This window comes from Balaenoptera physalus (assembly GCF_965194825.1).
Source record: "Balaenoptera physalus genome assembly, contig: HAP1_SCAFFOLD_606, whole genome shotgun sequence".
In the NCBI taxonomy this organism is placed as follows: Eukaryota; Metazoa; Chordata; class Mammalia; order Artiodactyla; family Balaenopteridae; genus Balaenoptera; species Balaenoptera physalus.
This window is the reverse complement of record NW_028126138.1, coordinates 344,818-360,082: the sequence shown is the minus strand read 5'-3', so window position 1 is coordinate 360,082 and position 15,265 is coordinate 344,818. Positions and strand designations below refer to the sequence as shown.

Below are 15,265 nucleotides of genomic sequence, written 5' to 3'. Positions count from 1 at the left end.
GCCTCAGCTGGGTGGTGGCCACCGTTCTTCCTATGTACAGACTGGGCCGAGGACAGTTGACGTGAAGAGATACGGGCACACCACGACTCGAGGGAGGTGGGCATGGCCACCCCACACGGATGCCGCTTCCCCCCATCCAACCCACCCCTCCTAATCTCTCCAAAGCCCCTTTCACAGTTTGCTCACTGAAATAGTGTTGATCATTATTTGAAGGAAATGAGAGCTACAAGTGCAGTTTAGGTTCCACGACGTTCTAAAAGAGACTTTACGTGGCTGAGGAGGCAGGGGCCACATGAACACAGAACTAAGGTAGCTGTCCGTACGACAGAGCATGCAGAGCGACTGGGCAGCAACCCCGGGGCTGCCCCAGCGACCGGCAACGGGGTCTAGAGTTTGTTTGAAAAAGGGTTCTCTTCTTAACATGTATTATAAAATGGTCTCTTGATGGATATATGGAAAATAGACGCAATGATGAGACGATCTGTTTAATATGTGTAGGTTTTGTGTATATATATATAAAAAGGGGAGCAATTGTACCTAAATCTGAAGCAGGAGACAGTTGTGTAGGCTGCAAGTCCTTAAGACACAGTTGATCTCTCAGGAAGGAGTCGTGCAGTTCGCCAGTCGCCCAGATCTGCAGGGCGGCCCCCGGGGCCGGGGCGCTGGGTGACTTCCTGCGTGTCCCTCGGTATCGCCTCCCCCGGCTTCCTTGGATCTACTCAGACTGGGGTGGCTGCGTCTCATTGACGTCACTGGTCTTACTTTCTGTGTCATCATCCGACAGCTCCAGGGACGCGCCCTCGATGTGCAGCTGGCACCAGCCAGATCGGCTGGCGGAGAAGCTGATGGGGCCTCCTCGCCTCAGCCGGTTCTTCAGCGTGCTGACCTCGTGGCTCAGGCCCTCGTTGGCCTCGGTGGCGTCATCCAGTTCCCGCTGGAGTTTGCGCCGAGACGCGTTGGCACGTGTAGCTTCTTCCTCTGCTTCCTCCAGCTGCCGTTTGAGCTGCTTCATCCTGGCATTGGCCTTCTCCATCTGTTCTTTATACTGATCGGCATGGCGGCGTTCATCCTCAACCTGCATGAAGATTTCCTTCAGCTTCTTCTCGGTACGACGGACTAGTTTGTTGGCAGCTGCTCTTTCCTTGGCCTCCTGCTCAAGCTGCTCCTCCAACTGCCCAATCTTGGCTTCCAGGGCCGAGATGGTGGCCTTGAACTTGGACTTGACAGCGCCCTCCAGCTCCTGCAGCTTGGCCTTCAGCTCCTTGTTCTGCCGCTCCAGCTGCTGGCGCGCATTGTCGCTCTTCTGGGCGGCGCTGCGCTCGGCCGCCAGCTCTGTGTTCAGCGTGTCCACCTGCAGCGTGGTCTTGCGGAAGCGGTCGTTGAGCAACTCCATGTTGCTCTGCTCCTCTTCAAGCTCCTCCTCCAGCTGCGCTATCCATGCCTCCAGACGCCGCTTCTCATCCAGCAGCGCAGACTTGCCAGAGGCACTGTTGGCGATCTCATCCGCCAGCTCATCTCTCTCCTGCTCGGCGTGTCGGTGGGCTTGCTCAGATGAGGCAAGTTCCTCCTGCAGTTGAAGGATTTCTGCTTCCAGACTCTTCAGTTTCTTTTCACTCTCTTTGGACTGAGCAAAAATCTCATCCCGGGATGCACGAGCTTCTTCTAATTCACGTTGGTAGTCCTTCATCTGAGCCTGAAGTTTGCGGAGCTGCTTGATCACTTCATCCCTAGCTTTGTTTGCAGCCTCGATCTGCGCTTCCAGGTCCTTCAGGTCTATTTCCATTTTCTTCTTTGAAGCCACAGCAAGGGCCCGCTGTTTCCGCTCATCCTCCAGCTCAGCCTCCAGCTCCCGCACCTGTTTAACGAGGAGCCGCTTCTTCTCCTCGTTCTGCTCATCTCTGGCCTGCAAGTCCCTCTCAAACTGGGCCTTCATGGCCTGCATGTTGACCTCCAGGCGAAGCTTGGCGTCTTCTGTAGCCTGAAGCTCATCTTCCAGCTCTTCCAGCTGGGTCCTCATTTCCTCCACCTGCTGCTCTAGGGCCCGTTTGGATTTTACAAGTTCATGAACGTTCTTGCCCACGTCGTCCTTGGAGCTCATCAGGTCCTCCATGTCTGCCCGCATCTGCTTGTTCTGCCGCTCAGACTCTTCCTTGGCCTCCAGGGCCTCCTCAAGGGCGCGGGCCAGGGACAGGGCTTTGGTTTCCTTCTCTCTGGCCTCTGCTTCGGCCCGGTCTCGCTCTTCCGCGTAGCGGGCAGAGACGTTCTTCTCTTCTGCTAACAGCTGATCGAACTTCTTCTGCTTCTTCTCTAAGTTGGAGACGATCTGGCGCTGGTGGTCCAGGTCCACCAGCAGGTCATCGAGCTCCTGCTGCAGGCGGTTCTTGGTCTTCTCCAGCTTGTCGTAGGCCAGGGCCTTCTCCTCCAGGCGCTGGCTCAGTGCTTCCACGTCTTTAAGGAGCTTCTTCTTGGCTTCTTCCAAACTTTCAATTGTCCCCAGGTCATCATCTACTTTCTTCTTGGTATCTGTCAACTGGGCCTGCAGGGCCAGCACCTGCTTTTCCAGGTTCTTCCTGGCCTCCTCCTCCTCCTCCTGCTGCTCCTGAAGGCTGTTCTTCTCCTCCTCCAGCTGCCGGATCCGACTGCTCAGGTTCAGTTTCTGTCGTGTCTCCTCCTGAAGAAGCTCCTGTGTGTCCTGGAGTTGAGACTCAAGACCAGCTGCGTCCTTGGCAAACTTAATACCCTTTTTCTCTGCTTCTTCTAGAAGAGTTGAGACATTATCCAATTCATTCTGTAACTTGTTCGCTTTCTCAGCCAGTTCCACCCTGAGTCTGTCTCCTTCCGAGACCTTGGCGTGGAGCTCCTGGACCTGGGCGTCCAGCTTCTTCCGCTTGTGCTCAGACTCGGCCTTGACCTGCTGCAGCACCTTCACCTCGCACGCCAGCTCCTTGTTGTCTGTCTCCAGGCCCTGCTTGTTCTTCTCCAGATTTGCTTTGAACCGCTTCGCCTGCTCCAGCTGCTCCGAGAGCTCCTCCAGGGCGGTCGCGTGCCGCTGCCTCATGTCCTGGATCTGAGCCTCGTGGTTCTTCGTTTCCTCCTCAAGAGCCTTCTTCAGCTCTGCCACTTCTTGTTCACGTTTGGTGCGCAGCTCCTGCTGAGCTGCCGTGGTGTCCAGCGTGTCCTCAAGCTCTGTCTTCAGAGCTTCCAGCTCCTCACTCAAGTCCCTCTTCTGATTTTCCGCCTTGTTCCGCGAAGCCTTCTCGGATTCAAAGTCTTCCTGCAGCTCAGCAAGCTGGGCTTGCAGCTCTCGCACAACTTTAAGCGCATTGTTTTTGTGCAGCGTCTCATCGTCACCCCTGGCCAGGGCGCCCTGCAGCTCCTCCTCCTTCTTGGCCACCTGGATCTTGAGCTCGTCAATCTGCACCTGGAGCTCAGGGATCTGGTCCTGCAGGTCCGTGGTCTCGCCGTGCAGTTTCCTTTTGGCCTTTTCCAGTTCCTGGCGGGTCTTCTTCACCTTCTTTAAGCGCTCTTCTAAATCTGAGATCATCATTTCTTGCTTATTCCTGATCTTGGCCAGGATCAAATCCTTGATCCTCTGCAACATGCTTGAAAACACAAACCTTTTGGGTTAAAAGCTTTAACATCTGTTAGGAAGAATTTGTCATGTGGGTTTGGAATCTTTGATTTTCCCCCTTTATGAATTGTACTGGCTGTTGACCACCAGACACATGACTGCAAATATCTTTTCTTGTATTCCCATATTTCTAGACAATGATTTTTGTAAGACAATACATTTATTCATTATAGAAAAAAAAATGCTCCAGAACACTTGTCATCATAATGCTCCATGCCAATGTCATCAAAATGCCCCATGACACTTGTCATCACAATGCTCCATGGCCTTTGTCATCACAATGTTCCATGGCCCCTGTCATCACAGTGCTCCATGATACCTTTCATCACAATTCTAGATGACCACTGTCATCACAATGCCCCATGACAGATGTCATAACAATTCGCCATGGTCCTTGTCATCACAATGCTCCATGAACCGTGTCATCACAAGGTTCCAGGACTCTTGTCATCACAATGATCCATGATCACTTTCATCACAATGCTCCATGAAACCTGTCATCTCAATGCTCCATAGCCTTTGTATTCACAATGCTCCATGGCCCCTGTAATCACGGTGCTCCATGACCCCTTTCATCACAAAGTTCTCTGCCCATATCAACACTATACTCCTTGTCACCTTTCATCACAATGCTCCATGCCCTTTCATCACAATGCTCCAGAATTCTTGTCTTTGCAATGTTCCTTGACCGTGTTATCACAATGCTCCATGACCCTTGTCATCACAAAGCTCCATGAGCCATGTCATCACAATGATCCATGATTCCTTTCCTCACAGTGCTCCAGTACCCTTTTCATCACAATGCTCCATGCCATTGTCAGCACAATGCTCCTTGGACCCTGTCATCAAAATGCTCCATCCCCTTTTCATCACAATGCTCCAGATATCCTATCATTACAATGCTCCATGCCCGTGTCAACACAATGCTCCATGACCCCTGTCATCAAAATGCTTTATGAACATTCTTATCACAATGTTCCATGACCCCTGTCATCAAAATGCTTTATGAACCTTGTTATCACAATGTTCCATGACCCCTGTCATCAAAATGATTAATGAACGTTTTCATCACAATGCTGCATGATACCTTTCATCACAATCCTCTGTGACTGCTGTCATCACAATGCTCCAGGACAATTTTCATCGCAATGCTCCATGCCCCCTGTCATCACATTGCCCCATAAGCCCTGTAAACACAATGCTCCATGACCCTGTCATCACAATGCTCCATGACCGCTGTCATCACAATGTTCCATGAAAGTTGTCATCAAAATGCTCCATGACCCTGGTCACCACAAGGTTCCCTGCCCTTGTCATCACAATGGTACATGGCCTTGTCATCACAATGTTCCATGGCCTCTGTCATCACCATGCTCCATGGTCTTTCTCATCACAATGCTCTATGACCCCTGTCATCACAATGCTTGATGACCATTGTCATCACAATGCTCCAAGGCCCCTGTCATCACAATGCCTCATGGTCTTTGTAATCACAATGCTCAATGACCACTGTCATCACAATGCTCCATGCCGTTTTCATCACAATGCTCCATGGCCCCTGTAATCAAAATGCTCCATGCCCTTGTCATCACAATGCTCCAGGACACTTGTCATCATAATGCTCCATTCCCGTGTCATCACATTGCTGAATGACACTTGTCATCAAAATGTTCCTTGGCCTTTGTCATCACAGTGCTCCATGATACCTTTAATCAAAATTCTACATGACCACTGTCATCACAATGCAAGATGACCAATGTCATCACAATGCCCCATGACACGTGTCATCACAATTCGCCTTGGCCCTTGTCATCTCAATGCTGTATGAAACGTGTCATCAGTAGGTTCCAAGACCCTTGTCATCACAATGCTCCATGAACTCTGTTATCTCCATGTTCCATGGCTTGTGTATTCACAATGCTCCATTGTCCCGATAATCGCGTTGCTCCATGAACACTTTCATCACAATGCTCCTTGACCACTTTCACCATAATGCCTCATGACGTCTCTCATCACCGTGCTCCAATGCCAATCTTATCAAAATGCTCCATGATCTGTGTCAGCACTATTTTGCATGACACTTGTCATCACAATGCTCCATGATCCCTGTCTTCACAAGGATCCCTACCAATGTCATCACAATGCTCCATGTCTCCTGTAAACACATTGCTCCATGCCCTTGTCATCACAATGCTCCAGGTGTGTTGTCATCACCATGCTTCATGCCCGTGTCATCACAATGCTCCATGAATCTTCTCTTCACAATGCTCCATTGCCCATGTCATCACAATGCTCCATGAGCCCTGTCATCACAATGCTCTATGACCTTTGTCATCACAATGCTCCATGACCCCCATCAGCACAATGCCTGATGAACCCTGACATCAAAATGCTAAATGGCACTTGTCATCACAATGCTCTATGATGCCTGTCATCACTATTCTCCATGTCACTTGTTATCACAATGCTCCATGGCCCTTGTAATCCCAGTACTCCATGACCCCTTTCATCACAATGCCCAATGCCACCTCTCATCACAATTCTCCATGGCATTTGTCATCACGATGCTCCATGACACCTGTCATCACAATGCTCCATGACACTTGTCATCACAATGCTCCATGGCCCCTCTCATTACTGTGCTCCATAATAACTTTAATCACATTTCTAGATGACCACTGCCATCACAATGCCCCATGACATTGTCATCACAATTCGCCATGACCATTGTCATCACAATGCTCCATGAACCATGTCATCACAGGGTCCCAGGACACTTGTCATCACAATGATCCATTACCACTTTCATCACAATGCTCCATGACCACTGTCATCTCAATGCTCCATGGCCTTTGTATTCACAATGCTCCATGGCCCCTGTAATCACAGTGCTCCAAAACACCTTTCATCATAATGCTCCATGACCACTGCCATCTCAATGCCTCATGACGCTTGTCATCACAATTCTCCAAGGCCCCTCTCATCACAATGCTCCATGACACGTGTCATCACATTGTTCCATAACACCTGTCATCAGAGTGTTCCCTGCCCATGTCATCACAATGCTCCATGTCCCCTATAATCACAATGCTCCAAGCCATTTTCCTCACAATGCTCCAGAATCTTATCATCAAAATGTTCCATGACTCTGGCATCACAGTGCTTCATGGCCCTTCTCATCACAATGCTCCAGAATTCTTGTCATCACAATATTCCATGGACATGTCATCACAATGCTACATGACCCTGGTCATCACACTTCTCCATGACCTTTGTCATCACAATGCTCTATGTCACTATTCATCACAATTCTCAATGACCACTTTAATCACTATGCTCACTGACCATTTTCATCACATTTCTCTATTGTCATTACAATTCCCCTGGCCCATTTCTTCACAATGCTCCATGATGCCTGTCATCACAATGCTCCATGGCTTTTGTTATCACAATGCTCCAGGAACAGTTTTATCACAATACTCCATCCCCCTTGTCATCACAGTGCATAATGAATGCTTTCATTACAATGCTCCATGACACTTGTCTTCACAATGCTCCATGGCCTTTATCGTCACAATGCTCCCAGGCACTTTTCATCACGATGTTCCATGAAAACTTTCATCACATTGCTCCATAACCATTGTCATCACAATAGTCCATACCCTTGTCAACACAATGCTGCATAATTCCTGTCATCACAATTCTCCATGACTGCTGTCATCACAATAATCCAGGACAATTTTCATAACAATGCTTCATGCCCCCAGTCATCACAGTGTTCCATGATACCTTTCATCACAACTCTTATGTGATCAATGCCATCACAATGCCCCATGACACCTGTCATCACAATTCGCTATGACCCTTGTCATCACAATACTCGAAGAACCGTGTCATCACAGTGTTCCAGGCCACATGTCATCACAATGATCCATTCATATTTTCATCACACTGATCCAATACACCTCTCATCACAATCCTCCATGGCCCCTGTTATCATGTTGCTCCATGATCTCTTTCATCACAATGCCCCATGACCACTGTCATCACCATACCTCAAGACGCCTGTCATCTCAATGCTCCATGGCCCCTTTCGTCACAATGCTCCATGAACCCAGTCATCACAATTTTCCCTGCCCTTTTCATCACAATGCTCCAAGGGCCCAGTCATCACAATGCTCCATGCCCTTGTCGTCAAAATGCTCCAGAACTCTTGTCATCATAATGCTCCATGCCAATGTCATCAAAATGTCCCATGACACTTGTCATGACAATGATCCATGGCCTTTGCCATCACAATGTTCCATGGCCCCTGTCATAACAATGCTCCATGGCCTTGTTATCAAAATGCTCCAGAACATTTGTCATCATAAAGCTCCATGCCAATGTCATCAAAATGCCCCATGACACTTGTCATCACAATGCTCCATGGCCTTTCTCATCACAATGTTCCATGGCCCCTGTCATCACAGTGCTCCATTATACCTTTCATCACAATTCTAGATGACCACTGTCATCACAATGCCCAATAACAGATGTCATCACAATTCGCCATGGTCCTTGTCATCACAATGCTCCATGAACCGTGTCATCACAAGGTTCCAGGACACTTGTCATCACAATGATCCATGATCACTTTCATCACAATGCTCCATGAACCGTGTCATCTCAATGCTCCATAGCCTTTGTATTCTCAATGCTCCATAGCCTTTGTTTTCACAATGCTCCCTGGCCCCTGTAATCAGAGTGCTCCATGACCCCTTTCATCACAATGCTCCAAGACCGCTGTCATCACAATGCTCGATGACGCCTGCCACCACAAATCTCCAAGGCCTCTCTTACCAAAAAGCTCCATGATCCCTGTCAGTAAAATGTTCCATGACACTTTTCATCACAATGCTCCATGACCCGTGTCATCACAAAGTTCTCTGCCCATATCATCACTATGCTCCTTGTCACCTTTAATCACAATGCTCCATGCCTTTCATCACAATGCTCCAGAATTCTTGTCATCGCAATGTTCCTTGACCGTGTCATCACAATGCTCCATGACCCTTGTCATCACAAAGCTCCATGACCCCTGTCATCACAATGATCCATGATTCCTTTCCTCACAGTGCTCCAGTACCCTTTTCATCACAATGCTCCATGCCATTGTCAGCACAATGCTCCTTGGACCCTGTCATCAAAATGCTCCATCCCCTTTTCATCACAATGCTCCAGATATCCTATCATTACAATGCTCCATGCCCGTGTCAACACAATGTTCCATGACCCCTGTCATCAAAATGCTTTATGAACATTCTTATCACAATGTTCCATGACCCCAGTCATCAAAATGCTTTATGAACCTTGTTATCACAATGCTCCATGACCCCTGTCATCAAAATGATTAATGGACGTTGTCATCACAATGCTGCATGATACCTTTCATCACAATTCTCTGTGACTGCTGTCATCACAATGCTCCAGGACAATATTCATCACAATGCTCCATGCCCCCTGTCATCTCAGTGCCCCATAAGCCCTGTAATCACAATGCTCCATGACCCTGTCATCACAATGCTACATGACCCCTGTCATCACATTGTTCCATGGCCTATGTATTCACAATGCTCCATGGATCCTGTAATCACACTGCTCCATGTTCCTTTTCAACACAATGCTCCATGACCCCTGTCATCACAACGTTCCATGAAAGTTTTCATCAAAATGCTCCATGACCCCGGTCACCACAAGATTCACTGCCCTTGTCATCACAATGGTACATGGCCTTGCCATCACAATATTTCATGGCCTCTGTCATCACCATGCTCCATGGTCTTTCTCATCACAATGCGCTATGACCCCTGACTTCACAATGCTTGATGACCATTGTCATCACAATGCTCCAAGGCCCCTGTCATCACAATGCCTCATGGTCTTTGTAATCACAATGCTCAATGACCACTGTCATCACAATGCTCCATGCCGTTTTCATCACAATGCTCCATGGCCCCTGTAATCACAATGCTCCATGCCCTTGTCATCACAATGCTCCAGAACATTTGTCATCATAATGCTTCATTCCCATGTCATCACATTGCTCAATGACACTTGTCATCAAAATGTTCCTTGGCCTTTGTCATCACAGTGCTCCATGATACCTTTAATCAAAATTCTACATGACCACTGTCATCACAATGCAAGATGACCAATGTCATCACAATGCCCCATGACACGTGTCATCACAATTTGCCTTGGCCCTTCTGATCTCAATACTGTATGAAACGTGTCATCAGTAGGTTCCAAGACCCTTGTCATCACAATGCTCCATGAACTCTGTTGTCTCAATGTTCCATGGCCTTTGTATTCACAATGCTCCATTGTAACGATAATCGCGTTGCTCCCTGAACACTTTCATCACAATGCTCCTTGACCACTGTCACCATAATGCCCCATGACGTCTCTCATCACTGTGCTCCAAGGCCACTCTTATCAAAATGCTCCATGATCTGTGTCAGCACAATATTGCATGACACTTGTCATCACAATGCTCCATGACCCCTGTCTTCATAATGATCCCTGCCAATGTCATCACAATGCTCCATATCTCCTGTAATCACAATGCTCCATGCCCTTGTCATCACAATGCTCCAAGTCCATTGTCATCACCATGCTTCATGCCCGTGTCATCACAATGCTCCATGAATCTTGTCTTCACAGTGCTCCATGGCCCATGTCATCACAATGCTCCATGATCCATGTCAACAAAATGCCAAATAGCACTTGTCATCACAATGCTCTATGATGCCTGTCATCACTATTCTGCATGTCACTTGTTATCACAATGCTCCATGGCCCCTGTAATCCCAGTACTCCATGACCCCTTTCATCACAATGCCCAATTTCACCTCACATCACAATTCTCCATGGCATTTGTCATCACGATGCTCCATGACACTTTTTATCACAATGCTCCATGTCCCCTCTCATTACTGTGCTCCATAATAACTTTAATCACATTTCTAGATGACCACTGCCATCACAATGCCCCATGAAATTGTCATCACAGTTCGCCATGACCATTGTCATCACAATGCTCCATGAACCATGTCATCACAGGGTCCCAGGACACTTGTCATCACAATGTTCCATTACCACTTTCATCACAATGCTCCATGACCACTGTCATCTCAATGCTCCATGGCCTTTGTATTCACAATATTCCATGGCCCCTTTAATAACAGTGCTCCAAAACACCTTTCATCATAATGCTTCATGACCACTGCCATCTCAATGCCTCATGACGCCTGTCATCACAATTCTCCAAGGCCCCTCTCATCACAATGCTCCATGACACTTGTCATCACATTGCTCCATAACACCTGTCATCACAGTGTTCCCTGCCCATGTCATCACAATGCTCCATGTCCCCTATGATCACAATGCTCCATGCAGTTTTCCTCACAATGCTCCAGAATTTTGTCATCACAATGTTCCATGACCGTGGCATCACAATGCTCCATGGCCCTTGTCATCACAATGCTCCAGAATTCTTGTCATCACAATGTTCCGTGAACGTGTCATCACAATGCTACATGACCCTGGTCATCACAGTTCTCCATGACCTTTGTCATCACAATGCTCTATGTCACTTTTCATCACAATTCTCAATGACCACTTTAATCAATATGTTCGCTGACCATTTTCATCACATTTCTCTATTGTCATTAAAATTCCCCATGGCCCCTTTCTTCACAATGCTCCATGATGCCTGTCATCACAATGCTCCATGGCTCTTTTCATCACAATGCTCCATGGGCCCTGTCATCACAATGCTCCATGCCCTTGTCATCAAAATGCTCCAGAACTCTTGTCATCATAATGCTCCATGCCAATGTCATCAAAATGTCCCATGACACTTGTCATCACAATGCTCCATGGCCTATGCCATCACAATGTTCCATGGCCCTGTCATCACAATGCTCCATGGGCCCTGTCATCACAATGCTCCATGCTCTTGTCATCAAAATGCTCCACAACTCTTGCCATCATAATGCTCCATGCCAATGTCATCAAAATATCACATGACACTTGTCATCACAATGTTCCATGGCCTTTGCCATCACAGAGTTCCATGGCCTCTGTCATCACAGTGCTCCATGCCCTTGTCATCAAAATGCTCCAGAACTCTTATCATCACAATGCTCCATGGCTCTTTTCATCACAATGCTCCATGGGCCCTGTCATCACAATGCTCCATGCCCTTGTCATCAAAATGCTCCAGAACTCTTGTCGTCATAATGCTCCATGTCAATGTCATCAAAATGTCCCATGACACTTGTCATCACAATGTTCCATGGCCTATGCCATCACAATGTTCAATGGCCCTGTCATCACAATGCTCCATGCTCTTGTCATCAAAATGCTCCAGAACTCTTGTCATCATAATGCTCCATGCCAATGTCATCAAAATATCACATGACACTTGTCATCCCAATGTTCCATGACCTTTGCCATCACAGAGTTCCATGGCCTCTGTCATCACAGTGCTCCATGCCCTTGTCATCAAAATGCTCCAGAACTCTTGTCATCATAATGCTCCATGCCAATGTCATCAAAATGTTCCATGACACTTGTCATCACAATGCTCCATGGCCTTTGCCATCACAGTGTTCCATGGCCCCTGTCATCACAGTGCTCCATGCCCTTGTCATCAAAATGCTCCAGAAGTCTGAATGTTTATAATACCACTTTGACTAGAGAGGTACATGATATATGAAGCAGTCAAAACTTAATACATTAGATTGTTACAGAGGCAAATAATATATTTAACATTGTCTTAGTACTGTAGTGTCTAAGGCACTTTCTGTAATGTCAGTTTGATTAACTATCAACCAAAAACAGAATGCTAAGTGTTCACTGTAACACTGTCCCAAGGGGGAGGGGAAAGGAGAAATGAAAAAGGAGTCACATCCACTGGCATGTCAACATTCAGGCAGGTGGCATCTGTTCTCGAGATTCTGTCAACCTCACCAACAAACTTGGAACAAGTCTCGGACACAAAACCAATATTCCCATTTTGGGCTCAAAGCAGCGGCTGAATTTGCAAGGTCAGCATGAGAGCCTGGCTGGCGAGGGAGGGTATGCCCCGAGCTGCTGCTCAGGGGCCTGCAGCTGCTCGCTCCAGAAGCGAGGAGCACACTGGGGAAGCCGGGGCCTCAGGAGGCCATCCTGAAGTCACTGTGATGGCTGCCCCCGGGGCCTCAGCTGGGTGGTGGCCACCGTTCTTCCTATGTACAGACTGGGCCGAGGACAGTTGACGTGAAGAGATACGGGCACACCACGACTCGAGGGAGGTGGGCATGGCCACCCCACACGGATGCCGCTTCCCCCCATCCAACCCACCCCTCCTAATCTCTCCAAAGCCCCTTTCACAGTTTGCTCACTGAAATAGTGTTGATCATTATTTGAAGGAAATGAGAGCTACAAGTGCAGTTTAGGTTCCACGACGTTCTAAAAGAGACTTTACGTGGCTGAGGAGGCAGGGGCCACATGAACACAGAACTAAGGTAGCTGTCCGTACGACAGAGCATGCAGAGCGACTGGGCAGCAACCCCGGGGCTGCCCCAGCGACCGGCAACGGGGTCTAGAGTTTGTTTGAAAAAGGGTTCTCTTCTTAACATGTATTATAAAATGGTCTCTTGATGGATATATGGAAAATAGACGCAATGATGAGACGATCTGTTTAATATGTGTAGGTTTTGTGTATATATATATAAAAAGGGGAGCAATTGTACCTAAATCTGAAGCAGGAGACAGTTGTGTAGGCTGCAAGTCCTTAAGACACAGTTGATCTCTCAGGAAGGAGTCGTGCAGTTCGCCAGTCGCCCAGATCTGCAGGGCGGCCCCCGGGGCCGGGGCGCTGGGTGACTTCCTGCGTGTCCCTCGGTATCGCCTCCCCCGGCTTCCTTGGATCTACTCAGACTGGGGTGGCTGCGTCTCATTGACGTCACTGGTCTTACTTTCTGTGTCATCATCCGACAGCTCCAGGGAAGCGCCCTCGATGTGCAGCTGGCACCAGCCAGATCGGCTGGCGGAGAAGCTGATGGGGCCTCCTCGCCTCAGCCGGTTCTTCAGCGTGCTGACCTCGTGGCTCAGGCCCTCGTTGGCCTCGGTGGCGTCATCCAGTTCCCGCTGGAGTTTGCGCCGAGACGCGTTGGCACGTGTAGCTTCTTCCTCTGCTTCCTCCAGCTGCCGTTTGAGCTGCTTCATCCTGGCATTGGCCTTCTCCATCTGTTCTTTATACTGATCGGCATGGCGGCGTTCATCCTCAACCTGCATGAAGATTTCCTTCAGCTTCTTCTCGGTACGACGGACTAGTTTGTTGGCAGCTGCTCTTTCCTTGGCCTCCTGCTCAAGCTGCTCCTCCAACTGCCCAATCTTGGCTTCCAGGGCCGAGATGGTGGCCTTGAACTTGGACTTGACAGCGCCCTCCAGCTCCTGCAGCTTGGCCTTCAGCTCCTTGTTCTGCCGCTCCAGCTGCTGGCGTGCATTGTCGCTCTTCTGGGCGGCGCTGCGCTCGGCCGCCAGCTCTGTGTTCAGCGTGTCCACCTGCAGCGTGGTCTTGCGGAAGCGGTCGTTGAGCAACTCCATGTTGCTCTGCTCCTCTTCAAGCTCCTCCTCCAGCTGCGCTATCCATGCCTCCAGACGCCGCTTCTCATCCAGCAGCGCAGACTTGCCAGAGGCACTGTTGGCGATCTCATCCGCCAGCTCATCTCTCTCCTGCTCGGCGTGTCGGTGGGCTTGCTCAGATGAGGCAAGTTCCTCCTGCAGTTGAAGGATTTCTGCTTCCAGACTCTTCAGTTTCTTTTCACTCTCTTTGGACTGAGCAAAAATCTCATCCCGGGATGCACGAGCTTCTTCTAATTCACGTTGGTAGTCCTTCATCTGAGCCTGAAGTTTGCGGAGCTGCTTGATCACTTCATCCCTAGCTTTGTTTGCAGCCTCGATCTGCGCTTCCAGGTCCTTCAGGTCTATTTCCATTTTCTTCTTTGAAGCCACAGCAAGGGCCCGCTGTTTCCGCTCATCCTCCAGCTCAGCCTCCAGCTCCCGCACCTGTTTAACGAGGAGCCGCTTCTTCTCCTCGTTCTGCTCATCTCTGGCCTGCAAGTCCCTCTCAAACTGGGCCTTCATGGCCTGCATGTTGACCTCCAGGCGAAGCTTGGCGTCTTCTGTAGCCTGAAGCTCATCTTCCAGCTCTTCCAGCTGGGTCCTCATTTCCTCCACCTGCTGCTCTAGGGCCCGTTTGGATTTTACAAGTTCATGAACGTTCTTGCCCACGTCGTCCTTGGAGCTCATCAGGTCCTCCATGTCTGCCCGCATCTGCTTGTTCTGCCGCTCAGACTCTTCCTTGGCCTCCAGGGCCTCCTCAAGGGCGCGGGCCAGGGACAGGGCTTTGGTTTCCTTCTCTCTGGCCTCTGCTTCGGCCCGGTCTCGCTCTTCCGCGTAGCGGGCAGAGACGTTCTTCTCTTCTGCTAACAGCTGATCGAACTTCTTCTGCTTCTTCTCTAAGTTGGAGACGATCTGGCGCTGGTGGTCCAGGTCCACCAGCAGGTCATCGAGCTCCTGCTGCAGGCGGTTCTTGGTCTT

At 49.0% G+C, this 15,265-nt stretch overlaps 1 pseudogene across 1 annotated transcript in view; it reads right to left on the bottom strand.

Annotated features, from left to right (window-relative positions):
• Positions 1-392: 392 nt before the first annotated feature.
• LOC309653575 (myosin-10 pseudogene) overlaps positions 393-15,265 on the bottom strand; it is a 28,961-nt pseudogene continuing 14,088 nt past the window's right edge. Inside the window, exon 3 of the transcript XR_014268815.1 lies at positions 393-3,493. The product of XR_014268815.1 is annotated as a myosin-10 pseudogene (transcript). The remainder of the gene's footprint in view (positions 3,494-15,265) is intronic.